This window comes from Scyliorhinus torazame, chromosome 1 (assembly GCF_047496885.1).
Source record: "Scyliorhinus torazame isolate Kashiwa2021f chromosome 1, sScyTor2.1, whole genome shotgun sequence".
In the NCBI taxonomy this organism is placed as follows: domain Eukaryota; kingdom Metazoa; phylum Chordata; class Chondrichthyes; order Carcharhiniformes; family Scyliorhinidae; genus Scyliorhinus; species Scyliorhinus torazame.
Window position 1 is genome coordinate 97616373 of NC_092707.1, and position 13075 is coordinate 97629447.

At 51.5% G+C, this 13075-nt stretch overlaps 1 protein-coding gene across 2 annotated transcripts in view; it reads left to right on the top strand.

Moving 5' to 3' along the window:
* Nucleotides 1-13075, top strand: part of rsph14 (radial spoke head 14 homolog) — a 246116-nt gene that overhangs the window by 130706 nt on the left and 102335 nt on the right. The window lies entirely within an intron of this gene.

Sequence of the window (13075 nt, forward strand, 5' to 3'; positions counted from 1 at the left end):
CCAAGGATCTCAACCAGAATACGATGCGTGAACACTACCCCATCCCGAAGCGGGAGGAACTCACCAATGAGATGGCACATGCAAGGCTTTTCACGAAGTTAGATGCGTCACATGGTGTGGTAGTATGTATTAGGGGTCATGTGGGACTGTGAAGCCGTGATGTCATTGGCTGACAGATCCCGGGTCCTGGTTGGCTGTTGACCTCTAGCTCCGCCCTGAAGGCGGAGTATAAGAACCAGGAGTTCTCCCCCGCAGGCCAGTCTGCTACTGAACTGCGGGGAACAAGTCACGCTTAATAAAGCCTCATCGACTTCACCTCGATTCGTCTCTCGTGAGTCTTTGTGCGCTACAATTTATTAAGTGTGCTTAAAGAAGGACTATGGAGCTCAGGATCATCCCGGAATGCCTGAGGATCAGCCCCAACGCAGTGAACTCAGCAGCAGTTTTCAAACACTGGCAGACTTGTTTCGAGGCCTACCTCAGAACGGCCCCGGCCAGGTCACAGAAGACCAGAAACTACAGGTCCTGCACTCGAGGGTAAGCCCGGAAATTTTCCCTCTCATCGAAGACGCAGAGGATTTCCAGACGGCGTTCGCAGCACTAAAGAGCATCTATGTTCGCCCAGTGAACCAGATCTACGCACGCTACCAACTCGCAACGAGACGGCAAAGTCCCGGAGAATCGATAGATGAATTCTGCGCCGCGCTACTAATTTTGGGACGGGCCTGCAGCTGCCCGCCGGTAAACGCGATGGAACACACGGACATGTTAATGCGTGATGCTTTTGTGGCTGGTATGAACTCTTCCCAACTCCGCCAAAGACTTTTAGAGAAAGAGTCGCTAGGACTCTCAGAGGCACGGGCCCTTGCAGCCTCCCTGGATGTGGCCGCGTGAAACGCCCGCGCCTACGGCCCCGACCGCGCGGCAGCCCCTTGGGCTCCGTGGACCCCCGTCGCGACAAACCCCCCCCCTCCCCCCCACCCCACAGGCTTGCGCGGTTCAGACGCCAAGTCGTCCCGGGGGAGCCTGCTGCTATTTCTGTGGCCAGGCAAAACACCCCCGGCAGCGCTGCCCGGCCCGCGCAGCGATTTGTAAGAGCTGCGGGAAAAAGGGCCATTTCGCGGCTGTGTGCCGGTCCCGGGAGGTCGCCGCTGTCCCCGGAGAACAAGGAGTCCTGCGCGCTTCTAACGCTCCCCAACCCCCCCAGCGCCCCATGTGCGACCCGCAGGCGCAACCAGTTTGGGTCCCGGCCACCGCTGTCCAGCGCCCCATGTACGACCCGCAGGCGCAACCAGTTTGGGTCCCGGCCACCGCTGACCCCGGAGAACAAGGTGACCTGCGCGTTTCTAACGCTCCCCAACCCCCCCAGCGCCCCATGTGCGACCCGCAGGCGCCGCCATTTTGGGTCCCGGCCACCGCGAGGGGAGGAGGGGCGCCGCCATCTTGGGACCCCCCAGACCTGTGCAACGCATGGGGTCGGCCATTTTGTCCACCCCCGCCGCCATCTTGTGACCCCCCAGCCATGTACGATGCATGGGGGCGGCCATTTTGTTCACCCCCGCCGCCATCTTGGACGGCAACAACGGACCCCAGTGTCGACGGCTCCACGGGGTTCGAGGAAGACGCTCAAGCACTACGATCACGTCTGGCCTCAATGACGCTGGACCAAGCACGGCCCCAGATGCTCCAGACGACGACAACAACGGTGCTGATAAACGGGCACGAGACACCATGCCTGGTCGACTCCGGGAGCACGGAAAGCTTCATCCACCCCGACACGGTAAGACGCTGTTTTTTGACCATCCGTCCCAGTGCGCAAAAGGTTTCCCTAGCTGCAGGATCCCACTCCGTACAGATTAAAGGCTTCTGCATAGTGACCCGAACGGTGCAAGGGAGGGAGTTTAAAAACTACAGGCTCTACGTCCTTCCCCAACTCTGCGCGCCCACATTACTGGGATTAGACTTCCAGTGCAATCTGCAGAGCCTGACCTTCCAATTCGGCGACCCAATACCCCCACTCACTACCTCGCAACCCTCAAGGTTGAGCCCCCATCCTTGTTTGCAAACCTCACCCCGGATTGCAAACCCGTCGCCACTAGGAGCAGACGGTACAGCGCCCAGGACCGGACATTCATTCGGTCCGAAGTCCAACGGCTACTGAAGGAAGGCATAATCCAGGCCAGCAACAGTCCCTGGAGAGCACAGGTGATAGTAGTAAAGACAGGGGAGAAGCAAAGGATGGTCATAGACTATAGCCAGACCATCAACAGGTACACACAACTAGATGCGTACCCTCTCCCCCGCATATCCGACATGGTCAATCGGATTGCCCAATATAAGGTCTTCTCCACCGTGGACCTCAAGTCCGCCGACCATCAGCTCCCCATCCGCCCAAGTGACCGCAAGTACACAGCCTTCGAGGCAGACGGGCGATTATACCACTTCCTAAGGGTCCCATTTGGCGTCACAAACGGGGTCTCGGTCTTCCAACGAGAGATGGACCGAATGGTTGATCAACACGGGTTGCAGGCCACGTTCCCGTACCTCGACAACGTAACCATCTGCGGCCACGATCAGCAGGACCACGACACCAACCTCCAAAAATTCCTCCAGACCGCTAAAGCCTTGAACCTCACATACAACGAGGACAAGTGCGTTTTTAGCACAAACCGGCTAGCCATCTTGGGATATGTAGTGCGCAATGCGATAATAGGCCCCGACCCCGAACGCATGTTTTCATGGAATTTCCCCTCCCGCACTGCTAATACAGACCACGACCTTCCCTCTGTCGACAGAGGCTTGCCAGGCCTTCAGCCGCATCAAAGCGGATATCGCAAAGGCCACGATGCGCGCCATCGACGAGTCCCTCCCCTTCCAGGTCGAGAGCGACGCCTCCGATGTAGCTCTAGCAGCCACCCTTAACCAAGCGGGCAGGCCCGTGGCCTTTTTCTCCCGAACCCTCCACGCTTCAGAAATCCGCCACTCCTCAGTGGAAAAGGAAGCCCAAGCCATAGTGGAAGCTGTGCGACATTGGAGGCATTACCTGGCCGGCAGGAGATTCACTCTCCTCACGGACCAACGGTCGGTTGCCTTCATGTTCGATAATGCACAGCGGGGCAAAATTAAAAACGACAAGATCTTAAGGTGGAGGATCGAGCTCTCCACCTTCAACTATGAGATCCTGTACCGCCCCGGAAAGCTGAACGAGCCGTCCGATGCCCTATCCCGCGGCACATGTGCCAACGCACAAATTAACCGCCTCCAAACCCTCCACGAGGACCTCTGCCACCCGGGGGTCACTCGGTTCTACCACTTTATAAAGTCCCGCAACCTCCCCTACTCTGTGGAGGAGGTCCGTACAGTCACAAGGAACTGCCACATCTGCGCAGAGTGCAAACCGCACTTTTTCAGGCCGGATGGTGCGCACCTGATCAAGGCTTCCCGTCCCTTTGAACGCCTTAGTCTGGATTTCAAAGGGCCCCTCCCCTCCACCGACCGCAACACATACTTCCTGAATGTGGTGGACGAGTACTCCCGTTTCCCCTTCGCCATCCCCTGCCCTGACATGACAGCGGCCACAGTCATTAAAGCCCTTAACACCATATTCACACTGTTCGGTTGCCCCGCATACGTCCACAGCGACAGGGGGTCCTCCTTCATGAGTGACGAGCTGCGCCAGTTCCTGCTCAGCAACGGTATAGCCTCGAGCAGGATGACCAGCTACAACCCCCGGGGGAACGGGCAAGTAGAGAGGGAGAACGGCACGGTCTGGATGACCGTCCTACTGGCCCTACGGTCCAGGGACCTCCCAGTTTCACGGTGGCAGGAGGTCCTCCCGGACGCTCTCCACTCCATCCGGTCGCTACTGTGTACTAGCACTAACCAAACGCCTCATGAGCGCCTCCTTGTCTTCCCCAGGAAGTCCTCCTCTGGAACGTCGCTGCCGACCTGGCTAGCGGTCCCAGGACCCATCTTGCTCCGAAAACAAGTCGGACCCGTTGGTCGAGAGGGTTCGCCTCCTCCACGCGAACCCGCAGTACGCTTACGTGGAGTACCCCGACGGCCGACAGGACACGGTCTCCCTGCGAGATCTGGCGCCCGCCGTCAACACGCACACCCCCCCCCCCCGACACCAATCACCCCCTCCCTGCCACCGGCGCACCCCGCCAGCGCCCCCTTCCCGGGAGGATCGGTCCTCCTCCCAGGTCCGACCAGAAGTGAAGCTGAAGCAGAAACCGTAAGGCTCCCGGAGACGACAACACTGGAACAAGCACCACCACCGGGGCCGAGGCGATCGACGAGGACGACCAGACCGCCCGACCGACTCGTGGCATCGATGTAACGCTACAATGTTGTGGACTTTAACGAGAACTCTTTCTTTTTCCCCCTTTTTACTGTAAATACTTCGAAATAAAAAAAAAAAACCTCTGTACATACTGTGATGACATGCAAACGTTTTCCTCCCAGGACCAGCCTTGTAAACCCTTACCACCATGCGAAGCACCACCCCGCCGGGTTCATTTTTAACAAGGGGTGAATGTGGTAGTATGCATTAGGGGTCATGTGGGACTGTGAAGCCGTGATGTCATTGGCTGACAGATCCCGGGTCCTGGTTGGCTGTTGACCTCTAGCTCCGCCCTGAAGGCGGAGTATAAGAACCAGGAGTTCTCCCCCGCAGGCCAGTCTGCTACTGAACTGCGGGGAACAAGTCACGCTTAATAAAGCCTCATCGACTTCACCTCTATTCGTCTCTCGTGAGTCTTTGTGCGCTACACATGGATTCTGGCAAATCCAGCTGGATGAGCTTAGCAGAAAGCTCTGCACCTTCAACACACTGTTTGGCAGGTACTGCTATAAACGTATGCCGTTCGGCATCGTCTCGGCATCGGAGATATTTCATCGCATCATGGAGCAGGTGATGGAGGGCATTGAAGGGGTTCGTGTGTACGTGGACAACGTCATCATATGGTCCACGACCCCTGAGGAGCATGTTTCCCGTCTCCAGGTATTCCACCGTGTCTACGCCAATGGCCTGAAGCTGACTGAACAGGGCCAAATGTTGCTTTGGCATGTCGACACTCAAGTTCCCAGGAGACCAGATCTCTCAGCAAGGTGTGTGCCCCGATACAGACAAGATCAAGGCCATCGCAGCCATGAAAGTCCCGGAAGACAAGAAGGCGGGATTGCGCTTCCTGGGCATGGTCAATTTTCTGGGCAAGTTCATCCCAAACATGGCCTCACACACCACGGCCCTACGAAACCTAGTGAAGAAATCCACTGCCTTCCACTGGTTGGAGCTGAAAGCCAAGCTCACCACTGCATCCGTATTGGCATTTTTCGACCCAGATAGGGAAACGAAAATCTCGACAGATGCGAGCCAGGATGGCATCGGTGCGGTCCTGCTGCAACACGATGACACCTCATCCTGGGCACCGGTTGCCTACGCATCAAGGGCAATGACACCAACCGAACAAAGGTATGCACAAATAGAGAAGGAATGCCTCGGCCTCCTCACTGGCATTCTCAAGTTTCACGACTATGTCTACGGCCTGCCGACATTCACAGTCGAGACGGATCACAGGCCCTGGTCCACATTATCCACAAGGACCTTAATGACATGAAGCCTCGGTTGCAGCTCATCCTCCTCAAACTCAGAAGGTACAACTTTGACCTGGTCTACACATCTGGCAAGGAGCTCATCATTGCCGATGCACTGTCCCGTTCCATCATCGTGCCTAGTGAACCACTGAACGTCATCCGGCAAATTGAGTCACCGGTTGAGTCACAGGTGCAGCTGTGTGCTAGCACCCTTCCGGCATCTGATGAGAAGGTGATTCGTATCCGTGAGGAGACAGCCAAAGACCCCCTCTTGCAGCGTGTTATGCAACACCTAACCAATGGCTGGAAAAAAGGGCAGTGCCCTCATTTTTTCAATGTAAAGGACGACATGACGGTGGTTGATGGTATCCTCCTCAAACTGGACCGGATTGTAATTATCATAGAATTTATAGAATTTACAGTGCAGAAGGAGGCCATTCGGCCCATCGAGTCTGCACCGGCTCTTGGAAAGAGCACCCTACCCAAGGTCAACATCTCCACCCTATCCCCATAACCCAATAACCCCACCCAACATTAAGGGCAATTTTGGACACTCAGGGCAATTTATCATGGCTAATCCACCTAACCTGCACATCTTTGGACTGTGGGAGGAAACCGGAGCACCCGGAGAAAACCCACGCACACACTGGGAGGATGTGCAGACTCCGCACAGACAGTGACCCAAGCCGGAATCGAACCTGGGACCCTGGGGCTGTGAAGCAATTGTGCTATCCACAATGCTACCGTGGTGCCCTTAAATTCCACACAGTCTCCAGAGCTTGGTGCTCCGTCAAATCCATGAGGGCCACCTCGGTGTGGAAAGGTGCAGACGCAGAGCCAGGCAGGTTGTCTACTGGCCCAGGATTAGCCAGGACATCGTGAACATGGTCCTTAACTGTGCAACCTGTCAACGCTTCCAGCCAGGAGACATTTCAGCAGCATGAAATCAAAACCTCTCCGTGGTCCAAGGTTGGCGTCGACCTCTTTCATGCAAATGGTTGTGATTACGTGTTAATCATTGATTACTTTTCCAATTACCCTGAAGTCGTGAAGCTCTCAGACCTCACATCTCGGACCGTCATCAAGGCCTGTAAGGAGACGTTCTCCAGGCATGGTATCCCACTCACTGTCATGAGTGACAATGGCCTGTGCTTCAGCAGCCATGAATGGTCTCTGTTTGCCCAATCGTATCAGTTCAAACACGTCACTTCCAGCCCACACTATCCGCAGTCAAATGGAAAAGGTGAGAAAGCGGTGCACATAGCGAAGCAGCTCATCTGCAAGGCCGCGGATTCTGCGTCTGACATTCACCTTGCGCTGCTTGCGGACAGGGCGACCCCACTGTTCACTGGCATGTCGCCGGCTCAACTCCTAATGAACAGGGACCTGCGAACGACACTTCCAGCCATACACGTGCCCAACCTGGATCACCTCCCGGTGCTGCAGAAGGTGCAGCAACTCCGAGACCGGCAAAAACAGGGCTATGGTGCTCATGCCATCGATTTGCCCGTGTTATCCCCGTCAGACACTGTTCGGGTTAAGATCCCTGATGGAGGCTGGTCAGCTCCAGCTGTCGTTGTTCGACAGGCTGCCCCCTGCTCGTATGCTGTGCGTCTGGCTGATGGTTCTGTCGTGCGACGAAACAGACGGGCACTGCGCAAAGTTGCCTGCCCACAACCACATCCTTCTCCGTTTCCTTCTGTTGTTTTGCCACCTCCTGATACCTCGACTCACGAGGCCACCAGTCAGGCTTTAATCCCGCCCATCAAGGCGCTGTCGTCCCCACCACCACCTCTCTGGCGGTCGACCAGGATCAGACGCAAGCCACAGAAACTGGACTTATGAATATTTGTTCTGTTTGCTATGTTCTGTGTTCTCGCATTAGACAGCTGTTTTCACATGTACAGATATTCATATCCACTGCATGTATATATGTTAATATTGGCCTATTCTTGTAAATACGCTCACATATGTCATCCAAACATGAAAATAAAAGGGGGAGATGTCATGATATGCAGGCACACACACACATAATGATATACAGACAAGCAGCTAATGGACACACAGAACAGGACATGACCAATAAGCAGGCAGGACACTCGGGTGGGATCTGACTATAAAAGACACGAGGTGCTCTTTCCACCGATGAACATCTAGAGAGTCAGTCAAGGGTGTTGTTACAATCTCACACCTCCACTACGTGGCTAAGAGCTAGTCTGGTTCAGTCAGACAGAGTAACCACACTTAAGTTAGCAGAGAGTCGAACTCACAGAGAACTGTGCTATTAGTGCAATAAACCTGATTGAACTAACTTCAAGGTCTGGAGTATCTTTCTGATCTAAGCTGCAGCCAGTGTTAGACCAGTGTACCGAACACGACACTGGCGGCATGATTTATTATTTGTTAGAGCGCCTCAAGATCTGATCGAAAACTCGACCGCGCATCTGGAGAGATACATGCCAGTTTTCAGTCAGAACCTGACACTCTGACAAATTATGGGAAATTCTCTTGCCACAGATGCTGCACACTGGTTGAGTTTTTCCAGCACTTCTTGTATTTATTTCAGATCTCCAGTATTTGTAGTTTTTTGCTTTTGTTATAGGGTTACACATGACACAGCAACCACTATTTAGCCCTGTGGTACCACAGCCCCTTTAAGGGGTGTGCCCTCACGTGCAGGATGATCATTGAAGAAGAAGTGGGGGGCCTGAGGAGTGGGGTTCTGGTCAGAGTGAACCATTGTGAACATCTGTATAAAGACTCTGAGACTGTATATAAGTTACCTTTGTTAGTTGCCAATAAACACTTTGTTCTTTCTTGCTGATGTCTATCTGTTATTGCCTCGAGCCACTACAAGCTTAAACAGTGCAAGCCGGTGTTTTTACTGTCCTCAAACCTCCTCCCATTTTTTTCTCAAATAAATCAAGCTGTGCCAGAGTGCCCGGGTGCCAGGGTGGCATTGCCTAGGGTCAGGACCTAGGGGAGCCATGCCCATGAAAGGAGGTGGTGGAGGATATGAAGGGTTGGTGGGGGGTGCACGGTGCAAATGAAAGGCCTGCGAAGGTTGGGGGGGAGTGAAGGGTGGTAGTCCTGGAAGGGGGTGTCCGAAAGTGGGCTTGGGAAGGTCTGAAAAGGGGGGCCGTCAGCAACCCCGTAGTGGTGTGTCATCACTTGGTGGGGGTGGGTGGGAGGGGATGTGGGATAAGGCCTATGTGTGTGTCATTGCCCATGAGTGGGGAGGTGTGGGGGACCTACAGACCCTCTCACAGATTGGGGTACGCTTTCAAAATGGTGGCCCGATCTCTGAGGATCCGGTCTGGCCAGCGAGTTCAGCTCTCCAGTGATGAAAATAATTCTAACGGCGGAATTTACCAGCTGGTCATACCGGTGGAATATTCCGGTCCCATTGATGGCCAATCCCTGCCTCGGGTTTCCCGTTGTCGAGGGGTGCATCAACGGGAAATCCCATTGACAACAGCAGGACCAGAAACACCCACTGGCGGGCCAGCCTCCTCCGCTGAAAAAAATGTGGTTGGTTGCTCGGTAAATCCCGCCCTAAGTGTGGGCTTGACCAGGAAGCAAATACCCAGGGCCCAGAAAAGTGGCTAAATGTGGTTAGATAGTGGTGGAGAATCCGCCAACCGAGCCAGGGAGGAATTCCCAGCAAATCCTGCCACAAATGACACTTAGAAATTTTTCGTTAGATTGCGCCGAGAGCGTATGATGATAAAAGAACAAAGAAAATTACAGCACAGGAACAGGCCCTTCGGCCCTCCCAGCCTGCGTTGATCCAGATTCTTTATCTAAACCTGTCGCCTATTTTCCAAGGATCTACTTCCCTCTGTTCCCCGCCCGTTCATATGTCTGTCTTAGATGCATCTTAAATGATGCTATCGTGCCCGCCTCTACCACCTCCGCTGGCAAAGCATTTCAGGCACCCACCACCCTCTGCGTAAAAAACTGACCACGCACATCTCCCTTAAACTTTCCCCCTCTCACCTTGAAATCGTGACCCCTTGTAATTGACACCCCACTCTTGGAAAAAGCTTGTTGCTATCCTCAATTAGGTCCCCCCTCAACCTCCGTCTTTCCAACGAAAACAATCCTAATCTACTCAACCTTTCTTCATAGCTAGCACCCTCCATACCAGGCAACATCCTGGTGAACCTCCTCTGCACCCTCTCTAAAGCATCCACATCCTTCTGGTAATGTGACGACCAGAACAGCACGCGGTATTCCAAATGTGGTCTAACCAAAGTCCTATGCAACTGTAACATGACCTGCCGACTCTTGTACGCAATACCCCGTCCGATGAAGGCAAGCATGCTGTATGCCTTCTTGACCACTCTATCGACCTGCGTTGCCACCTTCAGGGTACAATGGACCTGAACTCCCAGATCTCTCTGCACATCGATTTTCCCCAGGATTCTTCCATTGACCGCTCTTGAATTGGATCTTCCAAAATGCATCACCTCGCATTTGCCTGGATTGAACTCCATCTGCCATTTCTCTGCCCAACTCTCCAATCTATCTGTATTTTTCTGTATTCTCTGACAGACCCCCTCGCTATCTGCAACTCCACCAATCTTAGTATCATCTGCAAACTTGCTAATCAGACCACCTATACCTTTGTCCTGATCATTTATGTATATCACAAACAACAGTGGTCCGAGCACGGATCCCTGTGGAACACCACTAGTCACCCTCTCCATTTTGAGACACTCCCTTCCACCACTACTCTCTGTCTCCTGTTGCCCAGCCAGTTCTTTATCCATCTAGCTAGTACACCCTGAACCCCATGCGACGTCACTTTTTTTCCATTAAACTACCATGGGAAACTTTATCAAATGCCTTACTGAAGTCTATGTATATGACATCTACAACCCTTCCCTCATCAATTAACTTTATAACTTCCTCATAGAATTCTATTAGGTTTGTAAGACATGACCTTCCCTGCACAAAACCATGCTGGCTATCACTGATAAGTCTATTTTCTTCCAAATGTGAATAGATCCTATCCCTCTGTATCTTCTCCAACAGTTTGCCTACCACTGACATCAAGCTCACAGGTCTTTAATTCCCTGGATTATCCCTGCTACCCTTCTTAAACAAAGGGACAACATTAGCAATTCTCCAGTCCTCCAGTACCTCACCCGTGCTCAAGGATGCTGCAAAAATATCTGTTAAGGCCCCAGCTATTTCGTCCCTCGCTTCCCTCAGTAACCTGGGATAGATCCTATCCGGTCATGGGGACTTGTCCACCTGAATGCCTTTTAGAATACCCAAAACTTCCCCCTTCCTTATGTTGACTTGACCTAGAGTATTTAAACATCCATCCCTAACCTCAACATCCGTCATGTCCCTCTCCTTGGTGAATACCGATTAAAAGTACTCATTAAGAATCTCACCCATTTTCTCTGACTCCATGCATAAATTCCCTCTTTTGTCTTTGAGTGGGCCAATTCTTTCTCTAGTTACCCTCTTGCTCCTGATATACGAATAAAAGGCTTTGGGATTTTCCTTAACCCTGTTAGCCAAAGATATTTCATGACCCCTTTTAGCCCTCTTTATTGCGCGTTTGAGATTTGTCCTACTTTCCCGATATTCCTCCAAAGCTTCATCAGTTTTAAGTCACCTAGATCTTATGTATGCTTCCTTTTTCATCTTAGCTAGTCTCACAATTCCATCCGTCATCCATGGTTCCCTAATCTTGCCATTTCTATCCCTCATTTTCACAGGGACATGTCTATCCTGCACTCTAATCAACCTTTCCTTAAAAGACCCCCACATTTCAAATGTGGATTTACCCTTAAACAGCTGCTCCCAATCCACATTCCCTAGCTCCTGCCAAATTTTGTTATTCTTGGCCTTTCTCCAATTTCGCACTCTTCCTTTAGGACCACTCTCGTCTTTGTCCATGAGTATTCTAAAACTTACGGAATTGAGATCGCTATTCCCAAAGTAATCACCGACTGAAACTTCAACCACCTGGCCGGGATCATTCCCCAATACCAGGTCCATTATCGCCCCTTCCCGAGTTGGACTATTTACATACTGCTCTAAAAAACTCTCCTGGATTCTCCTTACAAATTCTGCTCCATCTACGCCTCCAACACTACACGAGTCCCATTCAATGTTGGGGAAGTTAAAATCTCCCATCACGACCACCCTATTGCTCCTACATTTTTCTATAATCTGTCTATATATTTGTACCTCTACTTCACGCTCGCTTTTGGGAGGCCTGTAGTAAAGTCCCAACAATGTTACTGCACCCTTCCTAATGGGGAGATAATTTTAATGAACAGGATATGAGTAGTGGTATCTTGAAAGGTTTGTGTTGGAGAGATTGTTTTGAAAATATTTTAATTGAACTTTTAACATTTTATATCAAAAACTTAGAAAACAAAACAAAATCCACACATGCATCAAAAAATCACAACCCAAACAACCCCCCCCCCCCCCCCCCCCCTGCCCAAACTACCCACTCCCTCCTCCCTCTAACAGCTAACAGTGACCAATTCCTTAAACATAGAAACATAGAAAATAGGAGCAGGCCATTCGGTCCTTCGAGCCTGCTCCTCCATTCATTATGATCATGGCTGATCATCCAACTCAATAGCCTAATCCCACTTTCTCTTCAGACCCTGTAATCACCTTCGCCCGAATTGTGCTATATCTAACTTTATGAAAGGCCTGATGACTCACATGATGAAGGAGCGACGCTCCAAAAGCTAGTGATTCCAAATAAACCTATTGGAATTCAACTTGGTGTTGTAAGATTTCTTACTATATGAAAGGCCGTCATCTATGGTAAAATCCATCGACTGAACCCCTTACTGTAAACTTGTCCTTTTCAAGGTACAAAACCTCCATCAAGGCTTTTTGCTTTGCTGCTCAAGGTCTGCTCATACTCGCTGATTTTTTTCTTTAAGTGCGTTTATTGTTACTTCCTGATCTTGACTTCTGCAAACTCCTTGTTGTATTCCTCAAGTGTGTCCCGCAGTTTCTGATTCTTGGTTTCTATATCTTGCATATGCTGGACTTTGAGCTGGACCTGTTGTCCTAGATCTAATGCTGTAACAGGATCACTGAGGTCAGACAGTGATATGCAGAGTTGTATTTTCAGATTGCAATGAGCGGCTCTTCTCCAGCAGAAGTATCTCTATGGTTTTGGGTGTGTCATGTGATCCAGATCCTTCTGATGTTACACCTTCCATTGACTCAGCTCTTTTTTAACCTCTTTATAGTCAGCCTGTACTTTCAGCTTTTCGTCTAGTTGCTTGAGTGTACTGTTCTTTGCAGTGAGCTGCTGTTCTTTGGTATCTCTGAGATTGTCCATCACCACTTCCAGCTCTGCCTTTTTCTCTTGCAGGCAGGTTTCCATATCTACTGTCTTTCTATTTAGCTCTTACTTCTGGATGTTCAGTTACATGATTTCCTGATGCAATTCACCTATTTCAGTTTGTAGTTTCTGCAG